Raw genomic sequence first — 21,993 nt, 5'->3', positions numbered from 1 at the left:
AAACAGTCAAGATTGAACAATGAAACTCTAACTGGCTGTGGTTTGGAGATGAGCAGGAAGCAGAAATTAGCAAAGTGATGTTTTTGGCTGCTCTATTTTGTGGCAGGTTTTCATGATTCATCAGGCTTTTGGGTCGAGAATTAGAACCTTTATGCCACTGACATCTACGTCACCTGTCTGACAATGTGGGATAGGGGAAATGTGTACTCCTGCATAAGCTATGGGGTCTGTGGGTGGGAGGGCGGGTGTTTCCTCCCCTCTCCCTGGTCATTATGGCTCAGAAGGAAGCTGAGGGATTTCCAGGGGGGCGGGGGATTGATGAATGTGTTGGCCAAATGTGTTCCCTGACTTTCCCAAGGGCAGCCCCTAAGCCAAATGAACATACAGGTAGTGGAGCTTGAGTGGTGAAAGTTGGGAAGTGATCGATTATACACTAGACCAAAGTAAAGTTTCTGCACTGGTATATTCACAGGACTCGGGATCATCATCTCCTTCTGCAAGGCCGTCTCCACCACCAAGTCTGGAAACATCAGGCGAGGCTACTGGGGCAGAGTCCTCACAGGTAAGATCACCTTCTCTGCCATCTCCTTTCCCACCTCCATCTTCCCCAGAGTCATTAAATGAGAGGGAACACAGGCAGTTCAGAGGGAGAGGAGAGGAGAGGAACGAAGATAGGAAATAGCATGAAGGGACAGTCGAGGGGAATGCGGACTGCCTGCCTGATCTCATTATTTCCTTCTCTTTAGACTGAAGGGAACCTCCCCGACATTAAATCAAGGGGGTCGAGGAAACGGAGAGGAGACCCAATAACAGAGGAAGAGGTAAGGTGATCAATTACCATGGTGTGCTCTAGGTGCCTCAGGAGAAATTAGCCAGTGCTCCCGCAGGGGGAGAAATTGGCCAGTGCTCTTCCATTCTGCCCACCCTGTATCTCCCCTAAAATGTTGACACGTTCTCAGTCATCCTGGATTTGATCTGCCAGTTGTTGACCTGTTGGTGAACCTTTCTATTGCAGGCCCAGGGTGTCCCTGCGAAGCGGAGGCGGTTGGAGGAGACAGAACCACAGGAACATAATTTGCCTGTAAGTCTCCCCAAATTCTGAACTTTCTTGTAGAGGTGGGAGGAAAAATCAGGTAGGAAGTCCCAAATCCCAGAAGAGAGAGGGAGAGGGAGGGAGGGAGGGAGGGAGAGAGAGAGAGGGAGAGAGAGAGAGAGAGAGAGAGAGAGAGAGAGAGAGAGAGAGAGAGAGAGAGAGAGAGAGAGAGAGAGAAAATCTGACTCTGTGCCTCTTTCAGAAGCAACAGCCAAACAGGAGACACTGGATGGGGTCGCACTCCCTCTGAGAGATCAAGTTCCTCGTTTGGGGGTACTCTTATGTCCATCTCTGTCGCTGCAGGCTCAGAGTGCTTTTTACCAGCTTCAGCTGGATCACCAGCTACAGCCTGTCCTGGACAGGGATAGCTTGGCCACGGTGGTACAGGCATAGGTAACCTCAAGACTGGATTACTGCAATGTGCTCTATGTGGAGCTGCCCTTAAAGTTTCTCCGGAACTCAGCTGCTGTCCAGAGCTGATGCCTTCCAGCATGTAACTCCATGCTGAGGGAACTGCACTGGCTACCAATTCAGGCCAGGTATAAGGTTTGTGTACTAGTGTACAAAGCCTTAAATAACTTGGGACCAAGATACCTGAGAGAGCGCCTTCTCCCCATCAACCTGCCTGGTCACTGAGGTCATCCAAGGGCATGTGAGCCAGGCAAGGACAAGGCCACACAGTAAGGAGAAGCCCTGTGTATCAGCAGAGGCCCCTAATGATGGAAGCTCTGCACGCAACTCTTCTTCAGGTCCAATGTAACTTCCGGAGGGGAGCGGGACTCTCCCCAAGGACCAAACTCCTGGGAGGGTTCTCAGCTCCCCTGTCATCAGAGCAGAGCGCTCGGAATAACTCCAGGTCTCTGTTCTGGGAACAAGGAGGCCCAGCTCAGCAGAGGGGGAGGCTCAGGACTGTCCCTCCCTCTGAGAAACCACCAAATCCCGACTAGAGTCTTTCGGTGCTTCGCCTTACGTGCGATGCAGCTTTCTCCAGGCGCCTGGGTCTTGCTGGGAGTTGTAATCCAGGACATCGGGAGGGCATCAGATTGGGGAAGTCAAATCAGAGGAGGATTCACTGTAGCTTACTGTACTCCCTATTCTTCCCTTTCCTTCAGGCACAACCATCGGTCTCCTCCCCTCCCCAGCAAGCAACCTGCTTGGGAAACAAGGTCAGTGGCCAGCGCAGTTGTGTTTGCTGCAGGGTGGTGTTAAAGGGAGGGGGGATTCATTTCTTTATGGATGTTTAGTATGCAGATTTGTATGCCACTTTCTAGTAGAATTATCAGATCAGTTGACAGAGTAATAGTATTACATTGGAATGCAATTAAAAAAACCACTGTTGATCACTAAAAGTATAACTGGAAAGTTTGCATGATGAATCAGGCTCTTTGGTTAGGAAATTTCATGCAGGATTGATCTGTTGACTGACTTGTTCCAGGAAACATCTGTCCCGAGCAGTGAACAAACCCAGGCAGTTGCAGCGGCCCTGAGAGCCTTGCAAGTAAGTTTTCTTCAGCTCTAACATTGCTGGTGGATGGTGGAGGAGGGAGTCAGCGAAGGGCCATGGAGCAAGGCCTTGAATGGGGGCGATCTAGTGTAGGATGTTACGAGTGTCGGACTGGGTCCGGGAGTCCAGAGGACTCTCCCCTGACAACCCTCCGCCACTGGGCCCAGCTCCTTTGGGTGCAACCAGGTTACAAAGAAGCTCACGCAGTGCCACGAGCAGGGGCGGGGCGGGGAGGGGTGGCGTGGCAGGCAGCCGACGAAGGCAGAGGCTGAAGAAGTGCCTCCTTCCATTTCTTAGTGCTAGCAGCAGCCCAGAGACCCCTTTTTCCCCAGGGAGGGGGGGCTTTTCCTCAAGATGCAAATCAAAATGGGTGGTGAATTCACGGTGGATGTGAATGTAAACCCTTGGGATTTAATGGTTGCTCTTCTTTGCTTCACAGAATAAATGGACTTCGTCTGAAGGGACTTGGGTGGAGGAAAATGAGGTCAGTGGCTCTTCTCTACTGGCTGTTTGGCTAAAGAGAGGAGACAATATATTAATTTCTTATTTATTATGCAGATGTTTATACCGCTTTCCAATAAAAAGATCCAAGCGGTTTGCATAACAATAGATTTACAGCAAAATACAATAAAACAGTCAAGATTGAAGAATTAAACTCTAACTGGCCGTGGTTTGGAGATGAGCAGGAAGCAGAAATTAGCAAAGTGATGTTTTTGGTTGCTCTATTTTGTGGCAGGTTTTCATGATTCATCAGGCTTTTGGGTCGAGAATTAGAACCTTTATGCCACTGACATCTACGTCACCTGTCTGACAATGTGGGATAGGGGAAATGTGTACTCCTGCATAAGCTATGGGGTCTGTGGGTGGGAGGGCGGGTGTTTCCTCCCCTCTCCCTGGTCATTATGGCTCAGAAGGAAGCTGAGGTATTTCCGGGGTGTGTGTGTGAGAGAATTGATGAATGTGTTGGCCAAATGTGTTCCCTGACTTTCCCAAGGGCAAAAGCCCCTAAGCCAAATGAACATACAGGTAGTGGAGCTTGAGTGGTGAAAGTTGGGAAGTGATCAATTATACTCTAGACCAAAGTAAAGTTTCTGCACTGGTATGTTCACAGGACTCGGGATCATCCAACCAATCCCCGTCATCACCAGAGTCTTGTTCCCCACCATCTTCTCCTTCTCCATCCTCTCCTCTTTCTGCATCCTCGTGTCCTTCACCTTCAACATCATCTCCTCCACTGAAACAGTCCCTTCCATCTTCTCCACCAAGAGCTGGGCCATCAACGAAAACAACGGCACAACAACCTGCTCAGGTAAGATCACCTTCTCTGACATCTCCTTTCCCACCTCCATCATCCCCAGAGTCATCAAATGAGGGGGAACACTGGTCCTACAGCAGGAAATGCCTGCCTGATTTCATTATTTCCTTCTGTTTAGACCAAAGGGAACCTCAGGAGGAAGGTGTCAAGAAAAAGGTGAGGAGCCCCTTTGAGCTACAAAGGGGAAGCAGTAAAGCAATCAATAGCCCTGTGCTCTCTGCTCACAACGCTCTTTGGCTCTTCCCAAACTCACCCCATGAATCGGTGGAAGCCCTTGAGGCCGACCCTGGGCCCCCCCGGGCTGCCATTTATGGGGAGGGGGAGGGAAATCCACTGTGTGGCCCCCTTCTGCGAGACCCTGTTTTCAGCACTGTCTGCAGCAGGACGGTGACAAAGTGTGTCCAGGGCTATTGAAGGAGCAAGATGCCACGCTGCTGCTCTTTTCCGCACCCACCCAACTGCCTCCCACAAAAGGGTTGGGGGACACAGGGAGGCGGAAGCTGTGTCGGCCCCTGGGAAGGGGGATCGTTGGGCCCTTGGGCTCCCCTCCCAGGGGGGTCCGAATAGACAGAAAACCACGGAGGCCCCTCAGCAGTCATTACTAACTTTCCTCTCTCACACTTTTACTTTCAGAAGAGGAAGCCAAAAAATGAGGAGCCTGCCGAGAAAAGGTTTGGAATTTTCTTTTGCTTCTGCATTTCAGATGCGTTGAGGGAAAATGTCACAGTGGGGATGGGGTTCTGTGGTGTGGCCCCCTGTCCTGGCCATGTATATATAGAGAGGTAAGTGGCAGCTTGAAAGCCCGAACAAGACTCCTGTGGGCTCTGATCCACCTCACAGGGCTGCTGTGGGAATCCCTGGGGAAGGGTGAATACGGCTCAGGGCATGGCCTGAAGGCACTTCACGAAGGCCGCCAGCTGAAGCTAAGCAGCCCTGGGTCAGGTCAGTGCTGGGATCGGAGACCCCCGTGGAAATCCAAAGCACACCTCCCCCAGCCCCATGGCCTCGTTGTCAGTGGGGTGGCCCAAGTCTGTGGCTGGGCCAAACGACTTCCGGCTGCAGGTGAGGAGTCCTATGGCTGAATCCCCTGCATGGGGAAGACAAGCGTAGTGGGGAGAAATGGTTGGAATGGGGAGTCGCTCCAATGGAGCAAACCCTGTAGAAACCTCGTGGACTCACTTCTCCAATGTCTCTGTTTTTGCAGGAAAAGAATGAAAAGATGCTCATTCCTGCCTTCTTTTCCTCCCTTCCTTCTATTTCCTCTTCCATTCTCTCTCTCTCCCTTTTTCATTTCTTCTATCCTTCTTTTTCATCTCTCTCTCCCTCTCTCTCTCTCTCTCTCATTACTTTTTTCCTTTTTTATTTTTTAATGAAAAATACATACAACATATACAGCATGCATTGCCTGGGAAGTGGACACTCGTGTCCTCCCCGCTGCCGCTGCCGTGATCGCCTGCTCACGGGCATAATGGCTCGCTCGTTGCTGCAATCAGCCACCCGCCACCATGGTCTCCCACTGCCTGAAGTGATCCAGCATACTCTGGTCCCTGGAGGAGTCCTCTTGTGTTCTGCAGGCGCCCCACAGACGACTGCTCCTCCCAACATCCAAAGCAGGCGTCTGCGTGGTGCCTGTGGAACGCATGAGGACTCCTCCGGGGACCAGAGTATGCTGGATCACTTCAGGCAGTGGCTGGCCATGGTGGGGGGTGGCAGATTGCAGCAACGAGCGAGCCACTACGCCCGTGAGCAGGCGATCACGGTAGTGGCAGTGGGAAGGACACGAGTGCCAACTGTCTCTGGCCTCTGGTAGGTTCAGCCCCCCCAGGCAATGCATGCTGGGAGTTGTATTTATTTATTTATTTTATTTATTTTATTTTATTTTATTTTATTTATTTATTTATTACATTTTTATACCGCCCAATAGCCGAAGCTCTCTGGGCGGTTTATTTAATTCATTTATATACCGCCCCATAGCCGAAGCTCTCTGGATGCTTTGTAGGCCGTTTCTCCTTTATGGAGGCCTAGGGCTGTCAGCCGACAGAAAGCTCTGGCGTGGGCTGGTCCAGGAAGTCACGAAGAGTCGGAAGCGACTGAACGAATAAACAACAACAGGGCTGTGCATTAAAACAGTGGTTCCGTCCTAAAATGGCAGATCTGTCATGAAATGACCATCATAATTTGAATTTCAAAATCTGTGGCCCGAGGCTTGCACAGGCCTAGTTGTAACTAGGCGAGTGTCTCTTATTAAAATTTTGAGCTTTTGTGCTTTTGCTCAAGACCGGCTCACATTTGTCAAAGCAGAAATTAAAGTGAACCAAAGTGCACACCTCCCCCCTTAGTTTCTCCTATCAGCATATAGAGAAACAGCAAATCGAAAGCATTCTGAGTTGCCGCCTCCACGGCTTGCACAATTTCCAGGGCTTTCTTAAAGTCTAATTTGCATTCTGCCTATCAACGCCTCTGCATCCTGTCCCCATTGATGCCACAGACTAGCCGTTCCCTCAGCAAGGCATTCCAGGTACCTCCAAACGTACAATGCTCTGACAGGTGACGTAGTCTCCCAAATAGTCTGCCACAGACTTCCCAGGGGATTGTGAGAGACTGTTAAAGTAAAATCGCAGCATAATATCTGATGGCCTAGGTTTACGATGACTTGAGGATGGGGTGCAAGATGGCTGCCTCTGCTGCCGCTGTCCCAGACCAGGCCCAGCTGCCTGGGCTGGGCATCGACAGAAGCCGCCAGCCCCCTGCCACACCCACACCACAGAGAACAGCCACCCAGTGCCCGCACTGGCCCAGCCGAGGCCCAGCCATCCGGACTGGGCAGCGAAGGGTTCCGACAGCCGGAACCCTTCGCTGCCCGGCCCGGATGGCCATTCTCCAGGGCGTGGGAATGGGTGTATGGAGAGGCAGGCCACTGGCTCCCTTCGCTGCCCGTCCCTGGTGGCTGGGCCTGGGCTGGGCCAGTGTGGATGTCGGGCGGCCATTCACCCGGGCCAAGGGGGTGAGATGGGGATGGGCCTGCCGCCAGCTCACTTCACTGCTTGGCCTGGGTGGCTGGGCATGGGCTGGGACAGTGTGGGTTCCAGGCTGCCATTCTCCAAGTTCTGGGGGTGGGTACGCCATCGGCTCCCTTCGCTGCCTGCGCCAGGGCGGCTGGTCCTGGGCTGGGCCAGTGCGGGTGCTGGGTGGCCATTCTCTGGGTTGTGGGGGTTTGGTGGGGTTTGCGCAGGCCGCCGGCTCCCTTCGCTGCCACCCCTGGTGGCTGGGCCTGGGATGGGACAGTGTAGGTGCCGGGCAGCCATTCTCTGGGAGTGGGGTGGGCAGGCCACCAGAACCCTTTGCTGAGCAATCTGGAAAGCTGGGCCTGTGCTGGTTCAGTGCTGGTGCAGGGCAGCCATTCTTCGTTAGGTGGGGTTTGTGCAGGCTGCCGGCTCCCTTCGCTGCCCATCCCTGGTGGCTGGGCCTGGGCTGGGCCAGTGCGGGTGCCAGGTGGCCATTCTCCAGGGGGTGGGGGGCCAGGGGCCTGCCCCAAACCCCCAAACCCACAGAATGGCCACCTAGCACCCGCACTGGCCCAGCCCAGGCCCAGCCATCTGTTCTGGGCAGCAAAGGGTGCCGGTGGCCTGCCCACCCCCAACACCTGGCGAATGGCCACCCGGCACCCACACTGTCCCAGCTCAGGCCCAGCTGTGAGGGCCGGGCAGCCAAAGGAGCCAGTGGCCTGCCCACCCATGTACTCACCCCAAACCCTGGAGAATGGCCCCCTGAAACCAGTGCCGTCCCATCCCAGGCCCATCCATCCAGGCCAGACAGCCAAAGGAGATGGCAGACTGCCAAACGCCACCCACCAAAGAATGGCCGCCCTGTGCCAGCACTGGACCAGCATAGGCTCACCAGTCCGGGCTGGCAGCGAAGGTTTCTGGTGGCCTGTCCACCCCCCACCCCCAAAGAATGGCCACCCAGCACCCGCACTATCCCAGCCCAGGCCCAGCCCTGGCAGTGAAGTGAGCCAGTGGCCTGCCCACCCACCCACTCACCCCACTACACAGTGCTGCTCCTACTGGTGCTGCTGGGCCTGGGTTGCCGTCATCATCCTGCAGCTGCTGTTGCTCCCGCACTGGCTAGCTCCAGTCCTGCTTCTTCCGCTGCCCAAAGCTGACTGCTGCTTCTGCCCAGCCAGCCTGGGCGGGTCTTTCCTGAAGTCTCGCTGGAAACAGGAAGTTTCACCGGAAGCCTCACAAGACTTCCTGTTTCCTTATGAAAATGGCCGGGCCGGGGAAACAAGGCCTACTGCCACTGGACAGGGCACCCCTGGTTTCCCCACGAGTAGCCCCTCAGTGCCGGTTCCTCTGGTAGGCCTTGCTTTCCTGGAGGGATCCAGACTTCTCCGGAGGAAGGGTCAGGCTAACTAAATTTCTTTGGAGTCCAAATGTCTTTGCTCCACAAACAGTCAGTGAAATGGCACACTTCTTGCTAACATCGTCAATGCCATGAGCAATGAAATACCGGGAAAGTCTCTCTGCATAGTGTACTGAGGCCTCCTGGTCAGGATCAAACTCCTTTGTAAATCCATAAACAGTGTGTGAAGAGCCAAAAGAGTGATGCATCCTGTTTGATTTCACCATCTATTGGGGCGATAGCCTCTGGAGAAGGTGTAATACCCAGGGTCCTATATCCCCTTCTGGTAAGCACAACGTTATAAAGTTTCTTCCAATGCCAGCGATTACAGATGAACGGCACTTCTAGTCAGTACTCATGTCCTTGCATGTTTATCCTCAAGTCCCCAGAGCTTAATTAGGGCTGTACCTTCTTAGTTGTGACTTCTTGGCTACAAACAGCAACCACATTTCAGAACTTCAGTCTTCTCTTTTCCTGTCCCTTCTGTTGCTTTATTGATGACACTGTTTAATTTAAGACGGTTGTCTCCAAAGGAAAGCGGAGCGTTGATCAGAATCCCACCAAGTCCCTTTCCAAGAGCTAGTAGAAGGAGAGGGCAGCTTAATGTGAGGTCCAGAAGGGAAGTTACAGCTTCTGCTTCATCCGCTCCACATCTCAGGCAGCAGTGTCATTCACAGCAGCTGAGGCCTCAGCCTCGTTCTTGCTCTCCCTGTCTCTCTGCCTGTCCTGTCCTGTCCTGTCCTTTCCATTTGCTACTTTTCCGAACAGCACAATAGCTGAAGCTGTTGAGCCATCAATAACAACAAAGTCCTCTATGATGAGGATAGAGGATTACAACAATCAAAGGGATGAACCAAGAATACAAACGGAGCCAACCAAATGCTCCCAACCTTTCTTGCGTGGTAAACATCGGTCTCACGCCTCTGACAGCTCAAACACTGAGACTGCTGCAATGGCGGAAGGAGGTGCAAAGCATGAAAACGCTACAGAATTGACTAACGACCCTTTGCTCTGAACAAGCTGCCAGAGCAAGTTGACCCAAGGAGGACTCTTGCAAATCCGTGCACCGATCCTTTGGGCAGAAACCTTGGGATGGTGGAAGACCATGTGACATCCTCCCCTGCTTTGACTGTTACCAATTTAAAGAGAAAGTTTTCCATGTGCTGAGAAACTCTCGAGGGCTGCGCTATCGTGACTCCGAGGTGCAAGTCTCTCAGAGATCAGAGGCAGGCAACTCAAAGCAGTCAACAAGGCAGAAGCCCTTCCACGGGGAAGGGAGAATAACCTGGAGTCATCCCAGCCGTTGCACAAGCTCTCAGACTGAATTCTGTGCTGAAAAAGACGCTCTGCGCTTATGGGCTCCCGCAGCCATATTCTCTGCCATCTTGCAAGTATTAATACCTGCTTATCTGGAAATAATGTTTCAACCTTGTATTAAGCCAAAAGGGGAAGGGAGGAAGAGAGGGGCTAATGCATGATGTATTGATTCTCCATGTTCCTGGCCTCCGGGTATGTTCCCCCCACCCTCTCGATGGCCATAAAAGAAGGGAAGATGTCCCCCTCTGCAGCTCCCATACAGGACAGCCGCTGCCTGGTGCAGATTCAGCTCCCACCTTTACTTCCCAGTGATCCAAGTTGTTCATCCCTTACCACAGGTTATGAGTGTGCTAGCATCAGTGGTCTTACAGTCCTTGAGGGAAGAACTAAAGAAAGTAAATCACTAATAGAAAAGGGTACACTTTGCATCCTTCTGAAAACCTGGAAGTGATTCAGGGCCTGGGTGGGGAGATCTGGGCCTGCGGGGAGGATGGAGATCGGGGCCTGGGTGTGGAGATTGGGGCCTGCGGGGAGGACGGAGATCGGCGCCTGCAGGGAGATCGCGGACGGAGTGGGGGGGGGGAGATTGGGACAGGGTGGGGAGATCTGGGCCTACGGGGAGGACGGAGATCGTGGCCTGGGTGGGGAGATCGGGGCCTGCGGGGAGGACGGAGATCGCGGCCTGGGTGGGGAGATCGGGGCCTGCGGGGAGGACGGAGATCGCGGCCTGGGTGGGGAGATCGGGGCCTGCGGGGAGGACGGAGATCGCGGCCTGGGTGGGGAGATCGGGGCCTGCGGGGAGGACGGAGATCGCGGCCTGGGTGGGGTGATCGGGGCCTGCGGGGAGGACGGAGATCGTGGCCTGGGTGGGGTGATCGGGGCCTGCGGGGAGGACGGAGATCGGCGCCTGCAGGGAGATCGCGGACGGAGTGGGGGGGGGAGATTGGGACAGGGTGGGGGGATCGTGGACGATGGGGAGTGGGGACATTTTTTTATAAAAAAACCCTACCTGATACGCTGGAGCGCTCCTGCGCTGCCGGCTCCTTTAAAAAAAAAAGAAAAAAGGTCGCCCCCTCCTCCCGGCTGGATTTACAGGTACATCTAGCAAAGGCCTCTGTCCCCAGCTGGCTTGGTTGAGGAGATGAACTGGATGGTCCTGCACTAGGAAGAGCATACATATATATATGTATGTGTGTGTGTGTGTGTGTGTGTGTGTGTGTGTGTGTGTTTGGCCATTATGCGTTTGATATGTAGTTGATGTTTTGAAGTATTTTAGTGTTATCAGCTAGCCTAGGATGAATGCCCTTAAAGTTGTAATCAGCTCCTTAATTAGGAGTGTTCTAATTGTTTTAAGAATTTAATTGGAGCTTTAAGCAGTTATAAGCTGTGCCAGTAGCTGGAAAGTTTCTGTCTGGGCAGCATCCAGAGATTTTTTATTATTATTTGAGATTTGTATGTGAGTATGTCGTTTCATATATCTACATTCTTAGCATATTTTACTTTTTACATTTGGCATTTTACCTTTTTAAATAGAATACTGCCTTTGTATTTACAGGTCTTAACGCTGCAGTAGTGCCTATTGATACTTGTGTTGTCTGTATTGTTAATATATGTTTGTATAATTGTGAATGTTCATTTTACCACTGAAGAGGACCATAGGTCGAAACGCGTTTGGTGGTCATGTGTTTGTAGGTAAAGAGACGTTTTAAATACTACAATATTGTTTTTTTATTGGCCCGATATGTACCATGTATTTGTTTCCATTGTATATATATTGACTACAAATTAAATAATTTTTAAAAATTACAATTGTTATCACTGTTGTTGTTATTATTATTATTATCATATAAAGATTATTACCAACCCAGTTGTTCTGTTCTACTGTTGTATTGGTAAGGGTTAGGGTTAGGGTTAGGATAACAGTTTTTTTTTTTTTTAGGATAACAGATTTTTATTAAAAAGATCATACTACATGTGGCCCCCCCAAAGGGGCCTTACAAGTATACTAAATAGAAGATACAAATACAACAATAGAAGAGCTTGAGAGTCTCATCTTTCTGATATATACAGCTTTCAGGAGTCTCGTAAGTCCAGAGTAATCTCCCCGAATTGGGGGCTCTCCTCAGAAAGTCCCAAAAACCCGTCCTGAGTGATACATCCCACCTGCTGTGAGTCCTTGGATACATTCTCCTGCAGAAGCGGTACATGAAACTAATGTCTGTTCTCTCAGTTGCCTTCGTGGAGGAGAGGTGATTAAGTAACAACATCAAACCAAAATACAGATACAAATACTGACACAATTGACAGAAATAATAATACAGAACCATATACATACACATTTCAATATACAAACTATTACTTTGCTGCCCTGTCTCTATAGCTGGCCCTTTATCTGGGCCCAGCCGTACCTCCCTCTGTTTAGCAACTCTTTTTAATGAAGTTAGCCTCGTTGCCCTGTCTCTATTTACAAACCTATTTATACACGGAGGGGGTTCACCTCTTCTAGAATGAATGTGACTGTGTGGGCTGTCACATACTTTATTACTTACACGCCTGAAATTTAATCCTTTTATTTTTATTTTGGGACACATAGCCTCTGTGAGTTCAGGTGGCCCCCTCTGTGGCACTTTCAGCCACGTCCAGAGCTTCCGCCAGCGGTAGCTTTTCATCCTGCGCTTCCCCACTTCACCAACTCCAAAAACCTCCTTACCACCTGTTCCGCCTTACGAGTCGAGTCTGCGGGCTGTTTGAGACGGTTCTCCTAATCTCGGTCTTCCACCAGCCCCGTCACCGCCAGGAGCAGAAGCAGCCTGACCGTGGACCAGGGCACCTCCCAAAACTCGAGATAGACATGTCCCCCTCTGATTTTCGATCGGTCCCCGAAGAGGCGGGGCAGGCTCCAGTCCCGAAGCCACCGTCTCCCAGGAGACCCCCTCCAGATTCGGCCACTCCAGCCTGTTCCCCAGGTTCTTCCAGAAATCTGCAGCAGACGGACAGTTCTTTAAAAAATGCTCGTGCGTCTCTCTGGGTGCGAGTCCCTCCCCCGGTCCCCGTTTGCAGCAAATCCTGGGACAGATCTGCTTCTCCCGTGGGAGACAGGGGCAGGAGGCCCCGATGTTCAGCACTTGGTGATACACCCTCCAACGGACCTCCCAGAGGGAATAGGGCACCCTCTTGTCAGAGAAGGTGTCCACCTCCCCTGGGGGCCCTGTCAGATAGGCGGACACCTGTTCCCCCTTCCGTCCCTTCATCTTCTCTACTCTGTCTTTTTGGGCTTCGTCTACCATTCCTCTGTACATCTTTTTCTTGTGATATCTGTTGGCCTGCCTCACTCTTGCCGGGTCAGTTGTACTCCCATCCCTGATGGACGAGGGGTCCGCCTTCCATACTTTCACCTGCAAGTACAGGTCCCCCATGTAGTCGGGGCCAGAATCTTTGAAGTCCCGAGTGGTCTTGTAGGCCAGGGAGCCTTCTTTCCTCCATCTCTCCGCCCATTGGCTGTTTCTCCACTGGGCTCCCAGACTTACCAACCAGGTGGGGTGATCCTTCTCCACCGGGTCATTTTTTGTCCTTTCCACATTTTTTTCCTTCTCAGGGTTCATCACAACGACCAGGTTTGCCCAGCTCTCATCTGGGTTCTGGCCTCTGACCTCAGGGCCCGCTCCCCGGCCCCCACCCAGCCGCTCAACCACACTCCAAGGTACGAAGTTGGTGGCCAGGATGGTAGCCAGGAAGAGGGGACCGAGGGCAGGGAGGTCAAGTCCCCCGTGTCCCACCGTTGCGCTGGCCAGGGACCTGGGGGCAGGGAAGAATTTGGATCCCCAGAGGAACTTAAAAGTAGTTCCACTGCCTCTGGCGGTTACCCCAGCTGGGGCCGGATAAACTGCGGCCAAGTTGCTGACCATCGGAAGGGTGTACGCTCTCACATACACCGCTTTCCGGTACATCGTGAGTCCCCCTCTGGCCCACTTCTTTGTTTTTTCCTCCACGGCCTCTGCCCATATTTCCCAATTACAATCCTGGCCAGAATCTCAAAGGGAATAATAAATGCCCAGGAGCTTCACCTTATCCAATTCCCTCTTTTCCTCGCTCCTTTCTTTGTCTCCATCTCCCCCGTCTAGCCTAACTTCTTCTATCTTTTCTCCTTTTCCCTTCAACCTGTAGGCAAAGCTTTTCTTGAGGTTAAGGCTGGCTCCGGTGGCCCTCCCGAACCTTTCAAAATGTCTCATCGCTCTGTCCCTCTCTTCATCGTTCCCTACCAAAACAGTGACGTTGTCGGCATGGGCCACCATCTTGACCAGGCTTTCGATCCTTTGTCAAAGCTGTCGGCCCCCTCCCGTCTGAAGGAAGGAACACCTGAGGGCAATCCCCGCTAGCCTCCTATCGTTCTCTATTTTTTCCAGAACTGGATCGAGCGCCAGGACATAGAGAAGTGGACTGAGAGGGCAACCCTGCTTTACTCCCGAGCGGATGACCAACCTCATTGACATAGCAATAGCTAGTGACAAAAAAGTTGCACAAAAGGAAGAGAACAGAGAGGAAAATATACACCACTGGCTATGGAAGTTAAAGAACTATGGCAACAGGGGGAAATTACAATTATTCCATTAGTTAGATCAGTCACCAGCATCACATCATTTTTAAATTTTATTTTCACAGAAAACCTTCAGAAACAAGGCCTCCCAAAATACATTCACACCAACATCCAGAAAGCAGCCATAATTAAAACATGCTCAATTGTCAGGAAATTCCTGAATCTGTAAAAGACAGCATGACTTGGCTAAGCCTGTCATGTTCATCTAGAAAAACCGCCATGAGTCAGAATTTTTATCAGTAGGACTCCAATGGAAATACCTTAATGGGAGACTTGTGTTGGGTTGTGTTTATACTCTTTCCTCACCCAAGAGAAAGGAGTCAGTGGATTCAAGCTTACTCCCTCACGCTGCTGTAAAGATAAGTTCTTACACCAAGTAGGTTAATAGGAGTACAGCTTTACTTTTTCAGCATTGGCAATAGAACAACACACAATTCATTTCATTGCATATTCAGATTGCATTCTTCTCCCTTTCTTCTGAGAACTTTTAAACAATCTTTCCTACCAGCAATTAGTCTCTGGGAGTTTCAGTTTCCAGACCTTTTGCTTTGAAGCTTTCCTCCCGTGCCAGCCAAACGATGCAGTATCAGCAACCTTGCTTCCAACTCCTTTCTGCAGCAATGTTGCTTTCATCAATTCTTTTCCTCCTTCAGACCCCCTCCTACCAACTGTTTAAGACACTCCCTTTTTAAACTGTTATCAAATGGACATCAATTAACTCAGGTGTTTCTTGCCTTCATTACAGACACCTGCCTAATTTGCTGCTGCATTTCTCTACTTTCAATCTTTAACTACACCCATTCTTTGTAAAATATACATTTGATTATTTACACAGTTTCAAAATATCAACAAACCCCTCCTTAACATATGTTCTTTTCAGACTTTGTTTACCTTTTTTCTCAATCATTCCTAATTGCTCTATTAGTCTTTCATGTTTTTCTGCAATCAGAGGTTTTGTGAACAGATCTGCAAGCATCATATTTGTTTCACAATAACATAGTGTTATTAAACATTGTTTTATACTGTCTTTTACATGATGGTATCTGATGTCAATATGTTTGGTTCTATTTGTATGTCTTTCTGCTTTTGCCAGTTTAATACATGCCTGATTATCTTCGTAGACTTTAATAGGTTTTACTATTTTCACATTGAGATCGGATAATAGTTGTCTGAACCATACAATTTCATTGCAGGCTGAAGATAAACTTATATATTCTGCCTCTTGTGCTGGATGTGGCAACAATTCCTTGTCTTCTACTGTGCCAATCAATTAATGAGTTTTGATACATTATTATCATTCCTGAGATTGACTTTCTACACACTTCGTCAGCTGCATGATCCGCATCAACATAACATTCTAAACCGGTTGTTCCTGTGTTTGATAACTTCAGACATTTTTAATAGATCCGTTAAGGTATCTAAGTATTCTTTTAATACCATTCCAATCCTTTATATTTGGATTTTCTACCTTTCTGCTTAAAATACTTACAGCATTGTTAATATCAGGTCTTGTTAACTTGGTAATATACAGTACACATCAGCTTGTTTAAATGGTGAACTTTCATCACTTCTCTGAAAATCTACTGTCATTGGAGTTTTAACAGATTTCCTGTCCAGCATATTAAATTCTTGCAACAGTTGATTTATTTTATTTTTCTGATGAAGGATGAAACTGCCATCAGCATCTCTTTCTATTTCCATTCCCAAATAATGTGTTACATGACCTAAACTTCTTAATTCAAAATATTGATTTAATTGACCTTCAAACTCCTCTCTTTGTTTGTCTGATTCACATATTAAGAGAATGTCATCAACATATAATAGACAATAAACAATACTTTGTCCACTTTCTTTTATGTACATACAAGGATCTGCTATACCCTGCCTAAAATCTAAGGATTTTAATATTTGGTCTATTTTAGTATTCCAACACTTAGCAGTTTGCTTTAAACCATAGATGGATTTGTTTAATTTGCAAACTAGGTTTGGATTTTTGTTAAACCCTGGAGGTTGTTCCATGAATAATTCTTCTTCTAAATCTCCATAAAGAAAAGCAGTTCTAACACCTAAATGAAATGCTTGTAGACCTTTCATGGCAGCTAATTTTAGCAGTAATCTAATTGTTTCATGCCTCACTACTGGGGCAAATACTGCATCAAAATCTTTACCATACTTTTGACTGTAGCCTTTTGCAACTAATCTTGCTCTATACTTTTCAATCTCACCTGATGCATTTCTTTTGATCTTATAGATCCATTTGCATCCTATTGCTTTCCTGTTTGGGGGCAATTGGGTTAATGTCCAAGTGGAATTATGTTCCATGGCATTTATTTCATCTTGCATGGCTTTTTTCCATTTTTTAGCAATTTCAGGAGGTAATTTTTCTACATCTGCATACTTTTCAGGTTCTAATTTTACGCAACATGCTTTTGCTTCACTTACTTGAAATCTTTCAGGAGGTTTACCAAAATTAGTTCTTTCTGACCTTCGTAAAATTACTGGAGATGGATCTGACTGTGAGCTTGATTCAGTTTCCTCTTCTTCCTCCTTTTGTACTTTCTGTGATAATTTTTCATTTGTTTCATCTTGCTTAACCTCAAATGGTTGTCTAACAGTTTGTTCAGATTCATAATCTATTTCAGGATTATTGACTGTCTTCGATTCTTTTTCCTCAATTTCTAATTGTACCTCACTGAACTTTCCCCCTGTTTTCCAATCCTGTTCAAATGTTTTTATGTTTCTACTAATTGCTATTCTTCTCTCTTGTGGCAACCACACTCTGTAACTTGAATTCTCAAATCCTATTAGGATACCCTTTTTTGCCCTGGCACCCATTTTTCCTTTTCTTTGTGCCTTTGGAATACGTATCCAACAATCTGATCCAAATGCTTTTATATGCTAATCTTAGGCTTAGCCTTGTGAAACTTTTCAAATGGTGTAGAGTCTATTGCATTTGAATAAATTCTATTTTGGATGTAATTAGCATATGTTATGCATTCACCCCAAAACTTTGTGGGAAGTGGGGAATCATTTATCATTGTTCTAACCATATCTTGTAAATATCTATTTCTCCTTTAAGCAATGCCATTTTGCTGTGGTGAATATGGTGCTGTTAATCTGTGTTTAATTCCTTTTTCAGACAAAATTTTTCCAAATGTGTTAGAAATAAATTCACCTCCTCTGTCTGATTGCAATCCAGCTATTTTGGTGTCATATTTCGTTTCTCCCCACTTTATAAAATTCTTTAGTGTCTGTTCAGCTTCTCCCTTATGCTTTAACAAGTAAACAAACCCAAACCTGGAAAAATCATCCACAATTATGAGGTAATATTCAGCTCCTCCTAATGTTTTCTGAAATGGACCTGCCAAACCAACATGCAGTAATTCTAATATTCGTTTGGTATTCCTTTCACATTTTGTGTTGAAGGGAGCTGTTATGGATGTACACTCTCCATAATGGATGTACACGGTGCCAAATGTCTCTGGGCTCTGGTAGGTTCAGCCCCCCAGGCAATGCATGCTGGGAGTTGTATTTATTTATTTAATTAATTTATATACCGCCCCATAGCCGAAGTTCTCTGGGCGCTTTGTAGGCTGTTTCTCCTTGACGGAGGCCTAGGGCTCTGTATTAAAACGGTGGTTCCGCCCTAAAATGGCAGATCTGTCATGAAACGACCATCGTAATTTGGATTTCAAAATCTGTGGCCCGAGGCTTGCACAGACCTAGTTGTAACTAGGAGAGTGTCTCTTACTAAAAGTTTGAGCTTTTGTGCTTTTGCCTCAAGACCGGCTCACATTTGTCAAAGCAGAAATTAAACTAAACCAAAGTGCACACCTCCCCCCTGAGTTTCTGCTATCAGCATATAGAGAAACAGCAAATCTAAAGATGGTTGTTTCCAAAGGAAAGCGGAGCGTTGATCAGACTCCCACCCAGTCCCTTTCCAAGAGCCAGTAGAAGGAGAGGGCAGCTTAATGTGAGGTCTAGAAGGGAAGTTACAGCTTCTCCTTCATCCGCTCCACATCTCAGGCAGCAGCGTCATTAACAGCAGCTGAGGCTTCAGCGTCGTTCTTGCTCTCCCTGTCTCTCTGCCTGTCCTGTTCTGTCCTTTCCATTTACTACTTTTCCGAACAGCACAATAGCCAAAGCTGTTGAGCCATCAATAACAACAAAGTCTTCTATGGTGAGGATAGAGAATTACAACAACCAAAGGGATGAACCAAGAATACAAACGGAGCCAACCAAATGCTCCCAACCTTTCTTGTGTGGTAAACATCGGTCTAACGCCTCTGACAGCTCAAACACTGAGGCTGTTGCAATGGCGGAAGGAGGTTCAAAGCATGTAAATACTACAGAATTGACTAACGACCCTTTGCTCTGAACAAGCAGCCAGAGCAAGTTGACCCAAGGAGAACTCTTGCAAATCCGTGCACCGATCCTTTGGGCAGAAACCTTGGGATGGTGGAAGACCATGTGACATCCTCCCCTGCTTTGACTGTTACCAATTTAAAGAGAAAGTTTTCCATGTGCTGAGAAACTCTCAAGGGCTGCGCTATCGTGACTCCGAGGTGGAAGTCTCTCAGAGATCAGAGGCAGGCAACTCAAAGGGAGAAGCCCTTCCATGGGGAAGGGAGAATAACCTAGAATCATCCCAGCCGTTGCACAAGCTCTCAGACTGAATTCTGTGCTGAAAAAGACACTCTTCACTTATGGGCCCCCGCGGCCATATTCTCTGCCATCTTGCAAGTATTAATACCTGCTTATCTGGAAATAATGTTTCAACCTTGTATTAAGCCAAAAGGGGGAGGGAGGGAGAGAGGGGCTAATGCATGATGTATTGATTGTCCATGTTCCTGGCCTCCGGGTATGTTCCCCCCACCCTCTCGATGGCCATAAAAGAAGGGAAGATGTCCCCCTCTGCAGCTCCCATACAGGACAGCCACTGCCTGGTGCAGATTCAGCTCCCACCTTTACTTCCCAGTGATCTAAGTTGTTCATCACTTACCACAGGTTATGAGTGTGCTAGCATCAGTGGTCTTACTTCCCTTGAGGGAAGAACTAAAGAAAGTAAATCACTAATAGAAGAGGTACACTATGCATCCTTTTGAAAACCTGGAAGTTATTTGGGCCCTGCGTGGGGAGATCGGGTCCTGCGGGGGAGGGGGGGTTAGGGTTAGCGTTAGGGTTAGGGTTAGGGTTAGGGTTAGGGTTAGGAATGAGATTTTTTATTTAAGAAAAACTTACTACCAACTGTTACAATACAATTTGTAAACAAAAAGTGACGATGAAAATGTAACAATTTTTACAAAATTACAATAATAAGGTAGAAATTTACACATTTACAAATTCTGTGTCTATACTATAATTAAATTAAATATATTACATGTTAAAAAAAACCAAATAAAATTACAAACTTACAGAATTTTGAAATTTACCAGTTATTAATATATTCATTCTACTACCCAAAATCATATACTCCTCACGTTATTGGTGGTGTTGAATCCTCTAACCATTTCCACCATTTGTTCCATCTACCCTGAGGCTCTGTCTTTTTTTCATATCTGGCTACCGCTTTTAACCTATTATAAACAAAATATACCGCTGAATCAGGATTGGACTCCTTTTTTTTTTTTTAATTCTGTGCTACGTTGTACACCAATGATCAATAAAACTAACAAATTAATTATCCTCACAATTGTCCATGGGATATCCCAGTGCTGATCTTCTTTTTGTTTATTAGAATTTTGCTTTTCTTTGCCTACTTTTATTGTTTTTGTTTTAATTGGTCCCTGAAAACCTGTCTTCAGTTCAGTAACTGACAAAATAGTTTCCCATGATTGTCGTACTAAAAAGGGCCATTTCAAATGTTTTGCAAGTCTTTCCCATACTGCTTTAGCTGGAATACAACCTTTGACGAAATGCTGAAAAGTTTCCGTTTCTCTAGAGCCTTGCAAACCAGAAAATAAGCTGTTCACACACCCTTGTCTTCTACAAATCTGTTCGACCTTCACCAACCACGGATTCACCACTCCTATGTTATACACTTGATGATACATACGCCACCTGAGATCCCATAAACTATAAGGAATGCGTTTGTCCATAAAAACTCTTTGGTCAAATTCGCTGGGTTTCAAATAAGGGGATAAATTTTCCTTTGACATTCTCCTCTCCCTAAAAGGATTAAAATAATTCTCTTCCATAACCATACCATATACTTTTTGTTTTACTTCTTTAATATTCCCCCTGTGGCCTTTAAAAACTCAGGACGACACTTTCCATTGGTGCAATAGCAAAACCGCTTCCCTCAGATAGTTGGCATGGGGGGCTTTTAGGGTCGACGTTAAAACATATTCCGTTCTTTCTTCATCCCACCATAGTTTGCCCCATCGGGTGGTTTTCCATAAATTTCCATTTACTCCCCTAAGCAATAACTCTTTTGGAGCTTTATTTGAAATCGTGCTGTCCTTTTGACTGAAATTATTACTCATAAAAATGGCTAAAAATAGGGTTAGGGTTAGGGTTAGGGTTAGGATAATAGATTTTTTTTTTTTTAGGATAATAGATTTTTATTAAAAAGATCATACTACAGGTGGCCCCCCAAAGGGGCCTTACAAGTATACTAAATACAAAATACAAATACAATAGAAATGCTTGAGAGTCTCATCTTTCTGATATATACAGCACCTGCTGTAAGTCCTTGGATACATTCTCCTGCAGAAGCCGAGCATGAAACTAATGTCTGTTCTGTCCGTTGTCTTCGTGGAGGAGAGTTGATTAAGTAACAACATAAAACCAAAATACAGATACAAATACTGATACAATTGACAAAAGTAATAATACAGAACCATATACATACACATTTCAATATACAAACTATTACTTTGTTGCCCTGACTCTATAGCTGGCCCTTTATCTGGGCCGAGCCGTACCTCCCTCTGTTTAGCAAATCTTTTTAATGACGTTAGCCTCGTTGCCCTGTCTCTATTTACAAACCTATTTATACACGGAGGGGGTTCACCTCTTCTAGAAAGAACGAGACTGTGTGGGCTTTCACATACTTTATTACTTACATGCCTGAATTTTAATCCTTTTCTTTTTGTTTTGGGATGCATAGCCTCTATGAGTTCAGGTGACCCCCTCTGTGGCACTTTCCAGCCACGGCCAGAGCTTCCTCCAGCGGTAGCTTTTCATCCTGCCTTTCTCCACTTTGGCCAACTCCAAAAACCTCCTTACCACCTGTTCCGCCTTACGAGTCGAGTCTGCGGGCTGTTTGAGACGGTTCTCCCAATCTCGGTCTTCCACCAGCCCCGTCACTGCCAGGAGCAGAAGCAGTCTGACCGTGGACCAGGGCACCTCCCAAAACTCGAGATAGACCTGTCCCCCTCTGATTTTCCTACTTTTGATCGGTCCCTGAAGAGGCGGGGCAGGCTCCAGTCCCGAAGCCACCGTCTCCCAGGAGACCCCCTCCAGATTCGGCCACTCCAGCCTGTTCCCCAGGTTCTTCCAGAAATCTGCAGCAGACGGACAGTTTTTTAAAAAATGCTCGTGCGTCTCTCTGGGTGCGAGTCCCTCCCCCGGTCCCCGTTTGCAGCAAATCCTGGGACAGATCTGCTTCTCCCGTGGGAGCCAGGGGCGGGAGGCCCCGATGTTAAGCACTTGATGGTACACCCTCCAACGGATGTCCCAAAGGGAATAGGGCACCCTCCTATCTGAGAAGGTGTCCACCTCACCCGGGGGGCCCATCAGGTAGACGGACGCCTGTTCCCCCTTCC

At 47.7% G+C, this 21,993-nt stretch overlaps 1 long non-coding RNA gene across 1 annotated transcript; it reads left to right on the top strand.

Annotated features, from left to right (window-relative positions):
- The first annotated feature begins 3,818 nt into the window (after positions 1-3,818).
- Positions 3,819-5,195, top strand: LOC134413633 (uncharacterized). Its single transcript, XR_010026556.1, has 4 exons — positions 3,819-3,906; positions 4,031-4,068; positions 4,546-4,583; positions 5,117-5,195. It is a non-coding gene; the product is annotated as an uncharacterized LOC134413633 (long non-coding RNA).
- Positions 5,196-21,993: the final 16,798 nt, after the last annotated feature.

This window comes from Elgaria multicarinata, chromosome 2 (genome assembly GCF_023053635.1).
Source record: "Elgaria multicarinata webbii isolate HBS135686 ecotype San Diego chromosome 2, rElgMul1.1.pri, whole genome shotgun sequence".
Taxonomy (NCBI): Eukaryota; Metazoa; Chordata; class Lepidosauria; order Squamata; family Anguidae; genus Elgaria; species Elgaria multicarinata.
Note: the sequence above shows the minus strand (reverse complement) of the source record. Positions and strands in the feature narration are given on the sequence as shown.